The sequence below is a fragment of the Muntiacus reevesi genome, chromosome 15 (assembly GCF_963930625.1).
Source record: "Muntiacus reevesi chromosome 15, mMunRee1.1, whole genome shotgun sequence".
In the NCBI taxonomy this organism is placed as follows: Eukaryota; Metazoa; Chordata; class Mammalia; order Artiodactyla; family Cervidae; genus Muntiacus; species Muntiacus reevesi.
Genome location: NC_089263.1, coordinates 48,366,041 through 48,386,011, shown reverse-complemented (window position 1 = coordinate 48,386,011; position 19,971 = coordinate 48,366,041). Strand labels below are relative to the sequence as shown.

General features: G+C 40.2%; 1 protein-coding gene across 1 annotated transcript in view; it reads right to left on the bottom strand.

The window, feature by feature from the left end:
* LRFN5 (leucine rich repeat and fibronectin type III domain containing 5) overlaps positions 1-19,186 on the bottom strand; it is a 290,011-nt gene extending 270,825 nt beyond the window's left edge. The window contains exon 1 of the mRNA XM_065906709.1: positions 19,069-19,186. The gene's annotated coding sequence lies outside the window, so the exon portion shown is untranslated. The remainder of the gene's footprint in view (positions 1-19,068) is intronic.
* Between the last annotated feature and the right edge of the window lie 785 nt (positions 19,187-19,971).

Sequence of the window (19,971 nt, the reverse complement as noted above, 5' to 3'; positions counted from 1 at the left end):
ATATGGATATTATGTGCTATCCATATATTATGTGCTATCCATCCTGAAGGAAGGGACAGAAGTTACCTCAACATCTAGATAGCTGAAGTTTGAGGTATTTGACATCAAAGTGCATAGTGACCAGGAAACATTTCCTTCTTGGTAATTCAGGAACTTATTGTTGCATATGTAATTGATCAAGATGGTTACAACAGAGGAAACAGGAACAATGGCTAACCACACTGCATTATTTTCTTCAGAGGTTACCACCAACTTCCTTCCAATGCAAAATGCAGAATTGTGATTTCACTATAATTAGTTAATTTTAGAGTACTCTGACCAAAAGTTGACTATGAAAGGAATGCTTCCATCTGTACTATGTTGAAGTAAGCGAAAATGAAGGTAACTATACAAATTTCAAAGAATGGATGACACCTTAAGAAGCCTGCCCAGAGCAATTAAAATATAATGGAAATATGAGTAGAGGTTATCTATAGTTATCAATTAAAGACTCAGGTCTACATTTTTTTAATTTCTTCAAGAGTTTTACAGTAAAGACACTGAAAATTGATTATTAAGGCCATTTAATAAAGGATGAAGTGAAGTGAAGTGAAAGTCACTCAATCATGTCTGACTCTTTGCGACCCTATGGACTATACAGTCCATGAGAATACTGGAGTGGGTAGCCTTTTCCTTCTCCAGGGGATCTTCCCAACCCAGGGATCGATCCCAGGTCTCTTGCATTGCAGCTGGATTCTTTACCAGCTGAGCCACAAGGGAAGTCCTAATAGAAGGTATACACAAACCATTAACTTGTTACAACAGAGTTCCCTGTAAAACACAGATGTGTTTGATGACTTTTTCAATGTGCCACTTAATAGGAATTCAATCACACAAATTTTTGAAAATCCCCACTGGTATGAATGTTAGCTGTTTTATTCCTCAAATGAAAGTTTATTTAATGACAGTAAGGATGCTGTGGTCCTGTGGGAATCTGATACACCTTTGCAGGAACACCTTTGAGCTTTAACAGCTGAGCTGCTCTGATGCTAATGGAGAAGGCAATGGCACCCCACTCCAGTACTCTTGCCTGGAAAATCCCATGGATGAAGGAGCCTGGTAGGCTGCAGTCCATGGGGTCGCTAGGAGTCGGACAACTGAGGGACTTCCCTTTCACTTTCATGCATTGGAGAAGGAAATGGCAGCCCACTCCAGTGTTTTTGCCTGGAGAATCCCAGGGACGGGGGAGCCTGGTGGGCTGCCGTCTGTGGGGTCACACAGAGTCGGACACGACTGAAGCGACTTAGTAGCAGCAGCAGCTCTGATGCTAAAGCAGAGGCTCTCCAACTGACCCAGGTCACCCCATGCCAAGACTTTATTACTTCCTTCCTTCAACTGAAATTATACTGAAAAGTCAATACAAAATGATGGCCTAGTTAAAACTGAGTTCATTATTATAGCCTATACCTTAAAATTAAATTATAGTAGAAGTTAAAAGGGAAGTGGGAAGGACTTAGTACCATCAAGAAGAGAGTATGGCTTCAAGAAATGGAGAATGCTATCCTTTAAAAGGTTGAAATACAATGAAAACAAATGCAAAAGCTGCAATTATTCCACATTTGCACAACCACTGTTTTACAAAGAGAAAAGGAAGCTGAGACTTTATTTTAATCATATTTAAATTCATTCTCATTTTCTCTTTTATAATTTTACTACATTTTATTTCAAAATTGAATAAAAGATTATTTTTCCACTATCATTTACTTTAGAAAATTATTGACAATCTTCTTTAAAGTAAGATAACTGCAGACAGTGCAATACATAGCATGTACATACAGCTGGTAAAGAATCCACCTGCAATGTGGGAGACCTGGGTTTGATCCCTGAGTTGGGAAGATACCCTGGAGAAGGGAAAGGCTATCCACTCCAGTATTCTGGCTTGGAAAATTCCATGGAATGTATAGTCCATGGGGTCGCAAACAGTCGGACAAGACTAAGTGACTTTCACTTTCACCTAAAGATTCAGAATTTGATAAAAATAAGCATATGTGGATATGTGTGTGAGTGTATACTTAAATAGCATTTTATGGCTCTATTATAGTAAGATGAAACTTGTCTTATGCAAATTAAGGGCTTCCCTGGTGGCTCAGACAGTAAAAAATCTGAATTCAGAAGACCAGGGTTCAACCGTTGGGTCAGGAAGCTCCCCTGGAGAAGGGAATGGCAACTCCAGTATTCTTGCCTAGGGAATCCTATGGACAGAGGAGCCTGGTGGGCTACATACAGTCTGTGGGTCAAAAAAAGAGTCCAACATGACTAAGCGACTAACACTATTTAACTTCTTAATGATAGATAGATGCAATTTCCCTTGTAGGTAAATTCTATTAGATCCACTCATTTCAAATATTTTTACAGTAAGTCTGTGGTTTGACAACTTTCAATTCACCCCAAAATAATAAAACTTGCTAAGAAATCTTAAAGCAGTGAGTGAAGCAGAATACACTGCCCCCAAATATGCCTCTTTGGCATAAAAGTTTATTTTTGGCTTATTATTTTAAGAAACAGCAGGCACAGGTATAAAGCTCTGAATACCTACACGTTTAGAGTAACCCAGGAGGTGCAATAGTTAAGAATCCACCTGCAAATGCAGGAGACAAAAGAGACTCAGGTTCGATCCCTGGGTCAGGAAGATCCCCTGGAGAAGGAAATAGCAACCAACTCCAACTTCCTTGCCTGTAAAATCCCATGGACAGAGTGGCCTGGACGGTGACCACCCATGCGGCCACAGAGTCAGACACGACTGAGCCACTGAACATGGTACACACACCCAGAAGTTACCCTTGTGTAAGAGGCATTTTACATTTAGGAAGAAAATATCCATTTGTGAGAGTGTTTCCAAAACTTAAGAAACTCGGGTTCGATCCCTGGATTGGGAAGATTCCCTGGAGAAGGAAATGGCAACCCACTCTAGTATGGACAGAGGAGCTTAGCAAGCTACAGTCTACAGGGGCGCAAAGAGTCATACATGATAGACGTGACTTTACCAGCACACACACACTCCCCCTCTACCAGAAAGAGGAGAATAACTAACTCTCTAGAAAAGTATCAATGGAGAAAGGGCCAACTTAGAACTACACAACAATCATACCCTTGTTTACTTTTCTGTCCCTGATAACCTCCCATAACTGCCCACCCCCACCCCCAAATCTTTTGTCTTTAGCTAAAGATGGTCTTCAAAGTGATGGCCTGGGGCATTTAGGGAAGTTACTCATTTTTACTGAGTATCTTCCATGTATATAGGAAGTATACATTATTAAATTTGCTTGTTTTTCTCTCCTTAATCCTATTACAGGGAGGCCTCAGTCATGACTCTAGAAGAGTAGAGAGACAAGTATTTCTTCCCCCTACAGCATGAAATACTGATTATCAAATATTAAAATTTCACAAAAGCTATATGGGCTTTTCAGTTTCACAAGGAGGACAGGAGGGGGGCTTTTCGAGGGAATAATTCTGAAAGAAAAGGAGGGAAGGATGGAAGGAGGGGGAGAAGATAGGAGGAAGAAGTAAATTAACCAAGCAGTGATTTGACTCCTTCTAACCAAGTTCCAAGTTCAGAGATGTTAACAGGGCACAAGTCAAACAACCCAGGCTGAAGAAGACCTTGTTCAGATTGTCAAACCAGTCAATTCTAAAGGAAATCAATGCTGAATATTTACTGGAAGGACTGATGCTGAAGCTCAAGCTCCAATACTTTGGCCATCTGATGCGAAGAGCTGACTCATTGGAAAAGAACCCTGATGCTGGGAAAGGCTGAGGACAAGAGGGAAAGAGGGCAACAGTGGGTGAGATGGTTGGATGGCATCACCGACTCAACAGACGTGAGTCTGAGCAAGTTCGGGAGATAGTGAAGGACAGGGAAGCCTGGCGTGCTGCAGTCCATGAGGTTGCAAAGAGTCAGACACAAGTTAGGGACTAAACAATTCATCTTCCCTCCTGCTTCCCACCCTTTCTCCTTGCTCTTCTTTATCTAACCCCTGTTCCCTTCCTCCTTCTTTGTTGTCTTGTTCCCTCTGCCTTTGAACTTAAGCTTCATAGTGTGATGATATGAAGCTAAGGAAATCCACCCTTCCACATCTGAGAAGGGACTTACTAATAGTAGAGAAAAAATAGAGCCAAAAGTGGGATCCACATTTTTCAGCTGTTTCAACCCTGAATCAAGATTACCCTGTTTAAGGCTACCGATTGTATGAACCAAGAAGTTCCTCTGATGCTTGAGCCAACGTGGGTTGGGTTTTCCACTTGCAGCTCAGTAAATCCCAAGTGACAACCCTGTTTTCCATCCTTAACCTAAGGTGTGAAGCCAAAAATCTTTTGCCGAAGAATACTGACGAAACAAGCTGAACTCTAAAAAGCTCTGGCCCCCCCATCACTGTTTGTCTCACTCTTTCACATGCAGGTCTCTCTTTCCCAGATTGCCACATAATCAACACAAGATTCAACTTACAGTGGCAAGTCACATCTTCAAATTGTTATTGATAGCACCGATTCAGCAAGAATGAGTACTGACTCCATTTACACACAGTCCACATGGATTCTCTCGATCTAAGAAGCATAGAATCCCACAAAACCTATTATCCCACTGAGGAAAATTGTGTACTATGTGCCTTGAATCAGTTCTGCTTTGAATCAGTACTATGTGCAAAGAATCAGAATCTCTTTGAATGAGAGTTGATACTTCTTATTCCCTACACAGAATGTGTTTTATAGAGAGAATATATGGACAGATAAGATGGGTAAATCTTCAGAATGACATTACATTGTTTCCCAAGGACTGCTTTTTCTAATATTTCAAAAAAAAGTGATTTTTTTCTTTTCCATGGATCCCCAATATTCAAATATTAATACTAAAATGCAAATGCCAAGTCATAGGAAATAATTATAAAAATGAAACTAGTTTCTTCTCATTATTTTAGAAAAACAGGTTTTAGTGCTATAGATATATTAAAACAGATATGCATTAATTAATGCACAAATCCATTTTCAAACAATACCTCTTGAGTGTACATTTTGTACCAAGCATTACTTCCTAGAAATTTCCTATGGCCTTAAATACTGCTTTGAATCTGCTTCCTTTTTGAATATAGACACTCTAAAGATAATTATTTTTTTCTATTATCAATTGCAATACTACAGACATCACCTCAAATGAAAGGAATTATTTCTCCAACATCACCAGAAAAATGTAATTATCAACTACACATTTTGATTTTTCTATTTATTTTGACCCCAACAAAATAAGAAGTACTACAGTCATATGCTCATATTACTACTTAGATAAACGTTTTAATTTTCAATTAATAAAAATTTATTTGAAGAAGTACTAGAACAATGAAAGTGGTTACCATGAGTTAAAAAAAATGTTCTCAGCACAAATCACTCTAAAGAACCACAAAATCAATTTTTTCCATCAGAAAAAAAGAAAAAAAAAACTAATTTTCTCGTGAATTCACTGAACATTCACTGAACATGAAAAGAAGGCCACAAAGCCATTGCTACACATATAGATCCCTCTCAATACCTTATCAAACTTTTGGGTTTGTAATTTTATATTCTTTCTTCAAAAACTCCCCAAAATTGTATACTTTTAAAACTTTGAAAACCCTGGATTGATCAAGCTTATTAGATAAGCAATTAAATTATTATTATTGTCAGTTTTCCTAAACATGTTCTAAAAATCATACTTGAGATGTTTTCTCTTAAAATATTATTCCAGCTAGTTTAACAATAATTATGCTAGTTAACTAATTTAGCAACTAGTTATGCTATATCTCTATGAAAGTTTTGTTTTGTTAATAATTTTTTTAAAAAAAACTTCTCCATTCATATGGAAAGAAAAGTATTACCTTAGACAATTCCTTAAATCTGAGGCCTCAACAAAGTAAAGTAGGAAGAGATCTGCAAGCTGACAATCTACTCAAGACAAATACTACACTTTGATATACAAAATACAAGGACATATATTTTGCCAGTGTGGTTCAAGCAGTTCATTATTTGCCAATGTATGAACTGATGGGAATGCATTATTTCACTTACTCCTCACAGTAGGCTTTAGGATGTCAACATCAGCCCCATTTACACATGACAAAATTGATACTACCATGCTAAAAAAAAATCAACTTTAATGTATACTGCAACATTCACCAAATAGGATAGGTACTTGGCTATCTTGGAATTCTCATGTCAAAATTTCAAATGATTAGGAGAGCATACATTACTTATCGTATATCAAACTCTAAAATCACAGTAAGAAATAGCGGAAAGAAAATGCAAATAAAATATATCATATATTCCATATATTCCAAGGAAACTTTTTCAAATCCACAACAAAACATTTTAGAGAAAATTTTGAGATGACTGTGACATGCATTCCCAGACACTCCCTCGAAAATGTATCTTTTCTATTAAAAGTAAAAATACTGAATTTGACTTAATTCATTTTGTAATTATGTCTTTCTTGCAAATAAATAATAATCAGAAAGTTATCAACCCATTATAATTGCACTGTCCCATGGACTACACTCTGCACCTTACTATACCTGTAACAGTATGTCAAATTCCTGTAATTTGATACATAAATGAGAACATTATTAAATAGAATGAGGTGTGTATGAAGTTCCAGAATAAAGTAATTGTGCAATCTAGATTTAATTTACAGAAGAAATGAATAGTAAATATGAATCACTAAACTATAATTAGAAAGTAAAATGAAATCTTGGAGAAATGACAAAATGTCACTCTGAACCAAACCAAGCCCAAATGCAATGAAGAAAGAAACAAAGACAAATTCTCCCTTGGGCTTTAGGTGAATGGCATGATCCCTCACAAAAGAGGACAACCTTTTTAGGGATGCTTCTCTGAGGCAGTGATAAGTAGCTACAATAGAAAACAGGCAAATCAAAATTAATTCTTACATACATTCAGTCATGTTAGGAAACATCTTAGGGGATTCCCTGGTAGCTTAGCAGTAAAGAATCTGCCTGCAATGCAGTAACTGCAGAGGGGCAGTTTCAGTTCCTGGATAGGGAAGATCCCCTATAGCAGGAAATGGCAACCCACTCCCTTGCCTAGAAAATCCCATGCACAGAGGAGCGCGGCAGGCTGGAGTTCACAGGGTTGCAAGAGAGTCAAACATGATTTAGCGACTGAACAACTACAACAACCTTCAATCACGTTTGCAAACATCTCAGGAAAAGCAATTTGAGGAAATCTGAGGCATTTGAGGAATTAGCTAATACTTCCAACAGCTTAAGAAAAGAAACAATTCTTTAAAAATCCATCAGTCTAGGGGTAGAGGGGCAGCATGCCTGAATATAGTAAATATTTGACAAACATTTGTTGAAAGAAATTTTTCAAAAAGGAGGCAGAATCATTTCCCAGTCTAGGCACAGTGACTGGTTATGTCCCATCACCCAAGGAGAGGTGTTGGTGTCTCTCTTACCTATTCCTACCCCAGAACTTAGTGGTTTAAAGTAACAGCCATTTTATTTGTCCATGATGTGTGGGTCATCAGTTAGAGCTAGCTCATCTGGTGGTCTCACCTGTGATCACTCATGTTACTACCTACAATTATCTGGAAGCTTAACCGGGCTTCCCTTGTAGCTCAGTGGGTAAAGAATCTGCCTGCAATGCAGGAGACCTGGATTCAATTCCTAGGTTGGGAAGATCCTAAGATCCTAACACTTGCTTACTTAACTGTTTCTGGATGGTGTGTAAGGTGGCCTGATTTGCATGACTTAACATTGGTGCTAGAGATCACTCGGGCCACTTGTCTACAGCAGAGGTTTCCAGGCTTCTTAGCATCATGTTAATATTTTTCTAGGAATGTAAGAGTGAAGGATACAGGGTCTCTGGAAGACTCCCTTGGAAGTTACACTACATTACTTCTACCACAACTATTGTTCAAAGCAAGTCAAGGCCAATCCAGATCCAAAGGGAAGGTAAACAGGCATTTTCCTTGATGGGAAGACTTGCAGTGAACTTGTGGCTGCTTTGAATTCACCACGGGAGGGAAGAAAGTAAATCACCAGTGGGAACAGACCACAGGGCCTTATCTAGAAATGGTCTGTTCTGTCAACAGCTATACCAAGAATTAAGTATCAGATTTTCGCTAATGCCAGGCCCCTTTGTCACTGAAATTTAACAGCACAGAAAACTGGATACAGGGTGAGGATATGAGCCTGTTATTTGACTTTTTTCTGGCCCTACCCCAAAGGGAGGAGTTAACTGAGGATAAAGCCTGAAGCACTCATTAAGGGCTGCGACAGGAGCCTGCAGAGAGACAAGTAGAATGAATGAAAAGCACAGTTAGACACAGCAGAAGTTTTCATGATAAACAGAGTAATTTCCAAATTCCATCAAGTTCTAATGTTCTAAAATTTCACAGAACTTTTCTGAGTCTTTTGCACTAGCAAAAGCACTAAGGTAACAATTATTTAATAATTACTTAGATATACCAGCCAATTTATAAAGGAATGCAGATCCCCTTTGCAGATGGGAACTGGGAATCAAATTAAATCACTCAAAACACATAGCCTCCTTTAGCAAAGAAAAAAAATTAGCATATACTTAAATTTCAGACTTAGGACCAAATATTTCCTTCTCACTGCAAACAGCTACAGAATTCCCTAATGGATAACCATGCATGCTAAATGCGTGCTAAGTCACTTCAGTCGTGTCTGACTCTATGCCATCCTTTGGACTGCAGCCCACCAGGCTCCTCTGTCCATGGGATTCTCCAGCCAAGAATACTGTAGTCGGTTGCCATTTCCTCTCCAGGGAATCTTCCCAACCCAGGATGGAATCTCTTACGTCTACCTGCACTGGCAAGCGGGTCCTTTACCACTAGCCACACCTGGGAAGCCCAATGGATGACCATAAAGTCTTTTTTAAACTTCCAGATGTGACACATGGCAATTCATAGAGTAGCATAAAGGGAAAAGAAGTTGAGGATAAGAGGCATATTCAGAAGATAGTCATCATCCTTGAAGGAGGATGAAAACAAATGTATATAATAAAAAGAAAAACAGCTTTAAGAGGTAGAAGAAAAGGGACATGTCTTAGATGCAGCAAATATAGCATCTTCTTTAGAATTAGAAATATTTATATTTGAATTCCAGCCCTGTCATCTCTTAGTCATATAATCATGAACAAGTAAATTAACTGCCCTCAGTCTCAATCTGCTCCTCTAAAAATGTATATAATCATGCCTAAAATAAAGGTTACTGCATGGATTAGAGGAAAGTAAAAACGTCTGTGCAGGGAGGACATTCTCAGAAAACGATTATGATACTGATCACCAGCATCATCATCTAATTATACATCATGCAAGGGCTTCCCAGGTGGCTCAGTGGCAAAGAATCCACCTGTTCATGCAGGAGATGTGGGTTGGATCCCTGGGTTGGTAAGATCCCCTAAAGAAGGAAATGGCAACCTAACTCTAGTATTCTTGCCTGGGAAATTCAATAAACAGAGAAGCCTGCAGGGCTCCAGTCCCTGAAGTCACAAAAGAGTCAGCCACAACTCAGCGACTAAACAACAACAAAGATATACTAACATCTTTCAGTGCTTTCCACACACAATATATGGAGAAAAACTCATATGCTTTCCTCAGTAGAGAAGATCTTAGAATTTTAGTCATCCTCAGTCTTTTACCAAAACACCTAGAAATCTTGATACCCTGTCAATAAATTTCCATCAGTCAATTCAAAAGGAAAACAAGCCCACTGAAAAAAATACTAGCTATATGAGAACGCGGCAAAGATGTTTTTAATCATACACAGAAGGGAAGGAAAAGAAGTTTGCAGAAAATTTAGTATCAATATAAACATGACAGCTTTAAACATGTCATGGGTTAGGCCACAGGGCTTTTTGCAATCACTAACATATACAGTGAAGACCTGAATTCATAAAGAAAAGGCTAACTATATTTAAAATTGGTATATCTATTTTAATAACTATCAGCATTTCCATTAACAGTAAAACATCTAAAAAAAAAAATTCTAAACATGATGCCTCAAAAGAATAACATGCAAGAGTATAGAGAATGTCAAGAACCAGAAGACTCATTTTGCAAGGATACTAGACAACGAGAATCTGTCCTTTCCTTTTGTATTTAAGTGCTTTTCCCATTGTTGGAAATTATGAAGTGACCTCATATGAAGGCTGGGGAAATTACCAGAAGCCTATACATGGATTTTATTCAATATTAGAGGAAGTTACACAAATTAGTAATTTTTTAGAAACCAGTATCATCTAGGTTTAAGGGTAAATTAAGAGGCAAAGATATAAGAATGTCATCAAGACTGACTTGAGCCTAGGGCTGCCTTGCTGAAAGAATATCTGTTCCTTACTCCAGGTATCCGCTTCCCAGAGTGGCATCTATGCCATTTGGGCTATTGGATCTCCAAAGAGAAATGGTTAGCAGAGTATCAAAGCATGCATTAAATAATGAAGAAATATTTGTTAAAGGAATCAAAGAATGGGCCTTGAATCATTCTTGTCTAGATCAGAGAGGCCATAAGGCAGCCAACACATCGAGTGAGAGTGAGCTGAAAATATACCGTGTCTTATTCCATTCCATTGTTTCTCATATATGTTAAAAAGAACACCACTATTACAATTTTTAAGTTACTTTTCTGTCAATATTTAATGGAGAAGATCTAATTAATTTGAACACCATGAGCAAATCATGTGATATGAATGTTGAAAAAATGGTCTCGGGTATTTTTACTAGGTCTAGACTCTGACTGGCAAGTACTTTAAATCGTGTGACCAAATTTAAGTTGATGAGTTGCAGCATCTTAGAAATACATGTTTAAGATTTGTCCAAACTCAAGAGGGGAGAGAGCATTGATCAAACGGCAGTAACTCACATGAGTGCGAGATAGAGGATTACTGCACGTACCTGTTTTCCTCAGTGTCAAAAACACGGAGACAATGGCCCTGTTCGACTCTACACTAGCTGATCGATGGGGCTTGTTGGTGCTGGTAACATACTTCAGTGAGAAACAACACAAACAAATTGAGACCTATGTCAAAGAGGCTGATGATGAAGATTTATGACAACATTTATGAGTGTAAAAGGCTTGAAATCATGATACATCGAAAACTATCCCGAACCTGTTCAGATTAAGTTATGTTTAATCACAAGCAAAGCAATCATGGGTTGGGAACTCAAGCAACTGAATTTAAATGTTTGAGGTGCTGTTAATGGGAATTAGAATTATTGTGTGTCCCTCCGCCCATATTAAAATTAATTAGGGGCCACAGGATGCCGACAAAGGTCTATACAGTCAAAACTATGGTTTTTCCGTAGTCATGTACAGACCTGAGCGTTGGACTATAAAGAAAGCTGAGCATCGAAGAATTGATGCTTTTGAACTGTGGTGTTGGAGAAGACTCTTGAGTCTTCTCTTGGACTTGACTCTTGACTCTTGGACTGCAAGGAGATCCAACCAGTCAATCCTAAAGGAAATCAATCCTGAATATTCATTGGAAGGACTGATGCTGAAGCTGAAACTCCAATACTTTGGCTACCTGATGTGAAGAGCCAACTCATTAGAAAAGACCCTGATGCTGGGAAAGATTGAAGGCAGAAGGGGACAACAGAGGATGAGATGGTTGGATGGCATCACTGACTCAGTGGATATGAATGTGAGCAAGGTCCAGGGAAACCTGGCATACTGCAGTCCATGGTGTCTCAGAGAGTCAGACACGACTGAGTGACTGAACAGTCTAACTGACAGGATGCCAGATTTTGGGCTCAGTACCCCAAAGGAAATTTAATGATATTACTATACAAAAATGGAATAAGCCTACTTTACATGGAGTAATTTTTGGACTCACTGAAGGTACCCAAAGTGAGTAAAGATGACCACATGGAAGGAATGCTTTCTGAGAAAATTTAAGGCTGAATGGATCTCAGAAGAACTCGAAAGTTTCATAATGCCAGACCCATCACGGGTTAAACTGAATTTAAATTTGAACCTGTTGGACAAGTTGGGTACTCTCCAGTGTAACAGAGATGTTACAGCCTACCATTTCTTACACCCAGCCAGGTTCCCTGCTTTTTATCTTCTGCTCGATCTCTGAGGACACTGAACTGCACATCCCTGGGTGTGGACGAACTTCAACATTCCCTGGAATCCTGAGGGTCTATAACCCCAAGGACAGACTTTGAAGTCATTCAGTTACCACTTTCTTTAGTTTCTTCCTTTACCCTCATGATAGCTAATGATGAGATGATAATGATGATGGTGACGACAACAGTTAAGTGTCTTTTATTATTGGCTTCATTTTTTTTTTATTGGCTTCATTCTATAAGTAAGGACACTAAGTGTCAGGTAGATTTTAAGAGTCACTCAAGGTTGCACAGGCCTGAGACAAAGGTGTGTGAAATCCCCAAATTCATGTATCTAACCACTCTGCAATACTGTTGTCCATAAAACCAGCTATAATTTCCTGATTTTCTCTTGTTTTCCCTACTACAAAGCATAAAATATCAAAAGAGAATTTTAAAATATCAGTTACTTTCAAGCTTATGCATTTGTTCACATCTTCCATGTTACTAAGAAAATAAATTTCTTGAGGTCAGCATTCAATGTCTTGCTATATATTGCTAAAGTGCCTGATATATGAACAATCAATATAAGGCTGATATCCTACACAATTCCTATAAATAACCCTAAAATTTCTATATAAACTTAGGCGTATTTCTATTAGTGAGGAATTTCATATTAAAATATATGTGAATATTAGTGAATATTAATAATATAATGATATCGCTATCCATGTATTAAAAGAATAAAGCATATGCCATAAGTATTCATCACAGTGTTCAGTGCTGCCCTAGAAAGTATATGCATTTTAATGCTGCTATACAAATTCCCAAAGAAGAACTAAAAAGCCTCCTGATGAAAGTGAAACAGAGTGAAAATGTTGGCTTAAAACTCAACATTAGAAAACTAAGATCAAGGCATCTGGTCCTATCACTTCATGGCAAATAGATGGGGAAACAATGAAACAGTGAGGTACTTTATCTTTTGGGGATCCAAAATCGCTGCAAATGGTGACTGCAGCCATGAAATTAAAAGATGCTCCTTGGAAGAAAAGCTTTGACCAACCTAGACAGCAAATTAAAAAGCAAAGACATTACTTTGCCAACAAAGGTCCATCTAGTCAAAGCTATGGTTTTTCCATGTATGGATGTGAGAGTTGTATTATAAAGAAGGCTGAGCACCAAAGAATTGATGCTTTTGAACTATGGTGTTGGAGAAGACTCTTGAGAGTCCCTTGGACTGCAAAGAGATCCAACCAGACAATCCTAAAGGAAATTAGTCCTGAATATTCACTGGAAAGACTGATGTTGAAGCTGAAACTCCAGTACTTTGGCCATCTGATGTGAAGAACTAACTCACTGGAAAAGATCCTGATGCTGGGAAAGACTGAAAGCAGGAGGAGAAGGGGATGACAGAGGAGGATGAGATGGTTGGATGGCATCACTGACTTGATGGACCTGAGTTTGAGTTAGCTCCAAGAGTTGGTGAAGGACAGAGAAGCCTGGCGTGCTGCAGTCCATGGGGTTGCAAAGAGTCAGACAGGACTGAGTGACTGAACTGAACTGAACTGATACAAATGCCTTAGCACTAATAAAACAAGTATACATAAGTCACTTGTTAACCTAACTTGGGAAATGGGAAAAAATGTAAAAAAAAATTGTTTTTTCCTACACAATGTGGGGGGGAGCTAATTACTAAGAAAATACCAGAGCCTTTACTTCCAAAGAATATACAAGAAAGTTAGTTTTCACGTACAGAGTTGGTATGTTTACACTAGTAAACCACTTTAATGCAAATATAACTTTGGAAGTGATACCACTAAGATTCATGACAACTCCAAGACAGAAAACAAGAGTCAGCATGAGTAACAGAATCCAGAGAGCAACTAACACCTATTCTTTAGATCGTTTTAGCATTTCCTTAAAAGAGCTACAAAGGACAAAGTGAAAATACAATAATGTAAACAGCATTGTTTTGGTTTCGCGAGCTCTTAACTACCAGTTCTAGTTGAGTGTCTATTGAACTAATTGGCATTTTCCTTTATTCTTTTTCTAAGAATTCAGAAGCACTCTCAGAGTTGGGGAAAGGATCCTATAGTTTTATTCCTGTATCTTATTACTTCTTTTCTAGAGCTTTTTTTGGTTATAAAATCTAAAATAGATGCAACATTCAGTGGCAATTCTGCAATTTTTCTTCATAAAGATTATAATAACACCAATTTCAAAATATTTCATCAGAAAGGTTTTTCAATAAATATTACACATATGCTCCTACAAAGAAAAGAAGAAAAGCATGAGGGTTAAAATCAGACAGATTAAAAGAAATTTTCTAGGAAGACTCAAATTAGTCAATCAACATTTTCCTCCAATGTGACCAAGTTTGTAACTTGTTATCAACATAGGCTATCAAAGCCAATTTCTGAGAAATCTTACTGATATAGTTTGTAGTTTAAATAAGAAAGCTTTTTCTTGTGGCTTATGTGGTACTAGTAAAATGATGGAGCATTTATATAACCATGTAATGCCTCTGCAATTTTCTATCACTTGTTAACCATCTTCATAATTAGTATTAAATTATGTCATAGATCAGTAAAAAGCATTCTGTCAGAACAGGATCTCTCAGAACAGTAAGGTGAAAAAGCTTTAAAAAAGCACTATATTTGAATTAAATTCTTATTTTTCTATCTCTTGTTATGCTTATATGAAACTGGGGTTTTCATAATAACATACCATTGATGTTGATAAAGTATAATAAAAATGGTACACTTCTAACCAGAATAGCTTCAAGACTTATAAACATAATACTTCTTAATTTCACCATGCACACACCATGTAATGGACAAATTATACCGCCTGAGACTTTAAATAGTCCTCAATGATTGAAGGATGCCACAGGAATAAAAATGGGGGCTGTATAAATATAATAAGCGCTCTCACTCTCAAGGTTTATTGAACAAGGCAGAGGTATGCACATGTGTGTCAGTGGGATGATGTAGCAAAATTACCTGTTAGTCATGTATCCTAGGGTGCCACAATCACATCTATTTAAAGGCCTGAATTTAGATCTTCATTCTTTAATGAAATACAAAATGTAGAACCCTTTATACTATACACAAACTCTGAAAGTAACGCATGTTTTATTTCTGAGTATACAGAAAATAAAAATCACTGGAATGAGTAAATCAATCAGCCAGTTAAGCCATCAGAAAATTTCAAGTAGCTTTCTTCTTCCAACTTCAAAATTGGCAAAAAATACTCAGCAATCTTATTTCTAGTAAATTTCCCTTAAAATAACTGAATAATTATGATACAGAACTAGGATGCAGAGACAGGAGCACTGTTAGAAATCTGCAAGCACTTGATCCCAACCACTTAACAACATGGCAATAGTATCAGCAGAAAGCAAGATCCTAACTTCACCAGCTAGAAAACTCAGCAAAACCACCAAGTCTAAAGTGCTTCAAGCAGCAAGAGGAAAGGGAACACTGGTTTAAATGGAAAAAAGGAAACTGATGGTCACTCATGAAAATACGAAAGGCAGTTACAATATGATGGTGACTTAAACACCAGTGTCATAACCGCGTACTGCTTTAATACCAGGAACACGCTGAATGTCAGAGGAGATAAAAATACTGGAAGAGGGGTAAGGGTGAGTCAATTTTGTCTCAAGTGACCACACCTCTTGCTATCCCCTCTTAAGGAAAAGGAAAGAAAATCACCTCTGGCTGGTATCAGTCAGAGATACATCTTGATGAACCCCTCCCAAAACACACAAGCACAAGAATCTCATATTTCAAAAATGAGGGGTGTGTACATGTATGTGCATGTGTTCATATATACATCACATGTCTGAAGGAGGAAAAGAGGTATGTGAAGCATGGAAGATTGGAGTTGCTCAAGGTCATTCTCCTCTCGAAAAGAGAAAGTGAAAAGATGACAAAAAGGAATGGTCTTAGGGACAAGAGTTAAATGACAATTCCTTTCCACCTGCCTCTATGCTCACATCTGTTTCCAGGGGTGTCCTGGCTTCCCTATTATTCCACCCCTCTTATCAGTGACCACAAGAAGGCTGACAAGGAAGGAAGGTTTTGCCAGGAAATTTTCTGTCAACACAAGACAGTCTCAACCTATTCGTAAGTCAAGCCAGCTCTAACTAAGTACAACACTGACCAAGGGCACTGATCTCAGATCCTCAAAGTGGCTGGGACGTCTCTGTCTCCAGACAAAAGGGAAGGGAAGGGAGGGCAAGCTCCATCTCTTAAGGAAGTTCTAAACACGAAACTCTAGGCTTAAAAGGTCTACTTGGTTATGATATTTCACCTACCTCCAATATGCACCAATGAATGGCATTTTTAAAACATGAATGACACCAGAATCTATTTTTAGGCATCTGAGCACTCAAGACCCAGTTAATACATTTGTTTCAAACTTCCCTAAGGATGAGGGCACAAGGACAAGACTTAACCTGCAAAGGACTAAATTCTTAGTGAGAAAAGGCCAGGATGAAATGAAATGAGGAGGGAGATGAAAAAAATACCCAATTTTCCCAATACTAATATTCTCCACCAGCATCCTATGTTTCTTGGGCACCTTCTAAACAGTGATATCTTATTTGCCAGCAAATATTATGAGTATGCTATTGTTTCTGTTCTAACAATATTGTGGAGAAATCTAGGGGACAAAAAGGTGTCCTTGTCAGACTGTTCGTATACACAAATCAATTTTCTGACTAGGATTTTCAGAGTGATAGGAGAAATACAAATAAACTCACTAAAAGATAAAAAGAAAAAGATGAAAGAAAAGAAAAATCTTTACCTAATTCCTCCCAAATTCCCAATTATTTTAGTTTTTACACAGGCAGTACCCTTTCCTTTCCGAGTCTTCAGAAAGTATAGGGGGAACCTGCTCTTCTGCTAAAGTCGCTTTATCCTCTGAACCCTTTCGTGGGTCTGCCAGGAGCTCAGAGTTACAGAGCAAATCTGTCTGAAGAGTGGCCCTCAACTCCCTCCTGTTTATGGGGGATGGTAGCAGTCTTTCCACTGGTATTTCAGTTGGAGGTAAAGCAGGAGTAGAAATGACCTGATTAAATCCAGGAGAACAAGACGGGAGAGGAGAGAGGAAAGAACAGAAAACTAGGAAAGACACACTTAAGTTTCAGGTTTTGAATCCTGAGAAATCATGCTGTATCTGAATATCAAGGCGTTTTGCTGCCAGCTTTCCTTCTCTGCACTTGAATATTCATTGACGAAGAAGGGGGAGGGGGCTGCCCGCGCAGGGGGTCGGGCGGGACCTCACTGCCCCCAGCCCCCGACGCGCGTCTCCCCACCTCCTCCGCCTCAAATCCGGGCGGCCACCTCTGCCACGACGCGCCCGCTGCCTGCCAGGAGGCCCGCTGCGCTCTCCCGCCCCGCCCCAAGAAAGTGGCACCGCGGGCCTGGCAGCTGCAGTGGCGGAGCCCAGCCCCCAAGGCCGCTGCAAACACGGCCTTGTAGCACCACCAGCCTGCGAGGGCTGCAGCAGCAGCCGAGCCCAATCTCCAGAGGAGTCGGCGACATCAAGGCGCGGGGACAGACAGAGAGCAGCTAGCTAGCGAATGGCATTTGTGATCTGCAAATGCCATCATATGGAAATCTATTTAAAACAAAACAAAACAAAACACGCAGCCAGCGGAGGAAAAGCAGGCAGCGCCCCTTCACTTTCCGAGCGGCTTGAGCAGAGAGAAACCCCCGGAGCACCCCCAGCCACTGCCTGCCCGAGCCGGCCGCCGTGCGCTCGGCCGGGCCGAACCCTCCGCCGGGTGCAGCCAGCAGGCAGCTCCCGAAGGCGGGAGACAAACGAGCACTCCTCAGCTGAATTATTCAGACCGCCTTCACTGTCGAATAAAACATTGATGAGACTACTTTGGAAGTGCTTTATCTTGTTAATCCTAATGCCCTCGAGAAGGGAGAGAAATTTTCCGTAGGGGACGCAGAGGTGATGGGATAAGAAAATGAGAGAAATGAGGTGCGAGGGTAAGGGGCTTTGCAAGTTCACTCAATTTGTTCTGCCTCAGCCTGCGGTGGGAATCTCCATTTTTAACATATCAGACCCAATATGTTAATTAGGCAGTCGCAAATCCACCCTACTCCTTGGAAATCAAGGCACTGGCAAGAATTTTCAAAATACACATTACCAAAAAAAAATAAACGGGGGGGGGGGCGCAGAACAAAATAAAAACAAACAAACCACACGCGTTCAGGCCCCTCTCCACAACCGAGACAATACAGTTGGGGAAGGTGTAGGGGTGGTGGCTGTGGTTTTAGCAGCGCTCCTCTAGATATAAAAATGACTTCTTTCATGGATCTACTTTGCTTGATAAAAGCAAACCCTAGCAGTTAAACACCATATCTCAACACATAGACTCCTGACAGTGAATTCCCTTCCATGCAAAGCAAGTTCCAAGAAAACTCTATTTCGAATTAAAGTCTCCAGACGCCTAATTTACAACTACTAAAGGATCTGGCAAGCCGGACCACAATAAGGAAAGGAAAACAACCTGGCACCAGAGGTAGAGAAGGGTCAAAATGATCCCTGACTGAAAGGATGGGTGGAAACCAAACAACCTCTGGCACTCCACAATCTGGGGAGGGCTGGATACCAAATGGTCCGTGGCAACCATAGCCTGAAGGAAACACGGGATTTTAATCTCTGGCATCTTCAGACAGGTTCAACACGCTTAGCTTTTCAAAAGCATCACTTGGGGGGGAGTGTATCCATATTTTTCAGGCTTTCACTGCTAGATTAAGTGCTCATGTATGGATTTATAGTCTACCTTCTAGAATTTATACTACAACATCACAGAGCGCCCTTGGATACCCAGCCCTTCTTAATGATTTTCAAAACATTAATAAGTAAAGTAGCCTGCAATGCAGATAAGACACTAGAAATAAGATCAGAAGGAAACTGGGTGAGGCGGCTAGTCATTTGCTTGTTACCTGGTGCCTCTAGAGGAAAGGCGGTCGTAGGAAGACTTTCTGCCAGCAGGTACAATCCCAGCAAGGTGGCTCCAGGTGGCTTTCACAGTCGGACGCGGGTCTCCCTCGTCACTTCGCTGCCCTTTGCCATAGCTCAGCACCCGCATCCTAGGGAGTCCGAGAGGCGGCTCCAGCCACTGCCTCCGCTGCCCGCAGGTCGCGCTGGGTGGGGGATCCGCGGCGATCGCCCCATGAAACCCGCGTTTCAGCACCCGGGGAGCGGGCAGAGGCAGGGCGGCCGCGCACGCACACACAGACACACACTCAAGCACACACACTCACACACTCGCAGCCAGGCGCGCGCGCACTCGCATTCACACTTGCACGCACGCACACACACACACACCCAGTACAGCACCGGGAAGGAAAAGCAAGGAGGGTACTGGTCCTCAGGATCGGCTTCAATGCCCACCGGACCAAGGACAGCAGAGAGAGTGGTCTGGCATAGCCTTTCTATCACGTTTTCTTCAAGTTCTCTTCCGACCCAAATCCACGTAATTCAAGAGCTGGTGACATTTTGGTGTGGAGGAGCCAGGAACCGGCGAGGAAGAGTCGAAGAGTCGGGGATGTTGGTAAGCAGTTTGAAATGCAATTCTTGTTACCTTGATCGTGCAGAAAGCCGCTCGACAGGCTGAACTTCTGGCTTCAAATTATGTGGACCGAAATGTAAATATCCTCCTGGCCGAGACAGGAAGGTCTGGATGCACAGAAACAAGACGGTTGCAAGACCCTCCGGTGACCTTGTGATGTACCTGGAAGCAGGTTAATACTGGAGCTTTCCCGGCCTCTAGGTAAAGCGACCCACACACAGGGGTCCGCAGCTGAGCAGCCCTTCCGAACCCAGCCTGGAAAATGGGTTTGGGC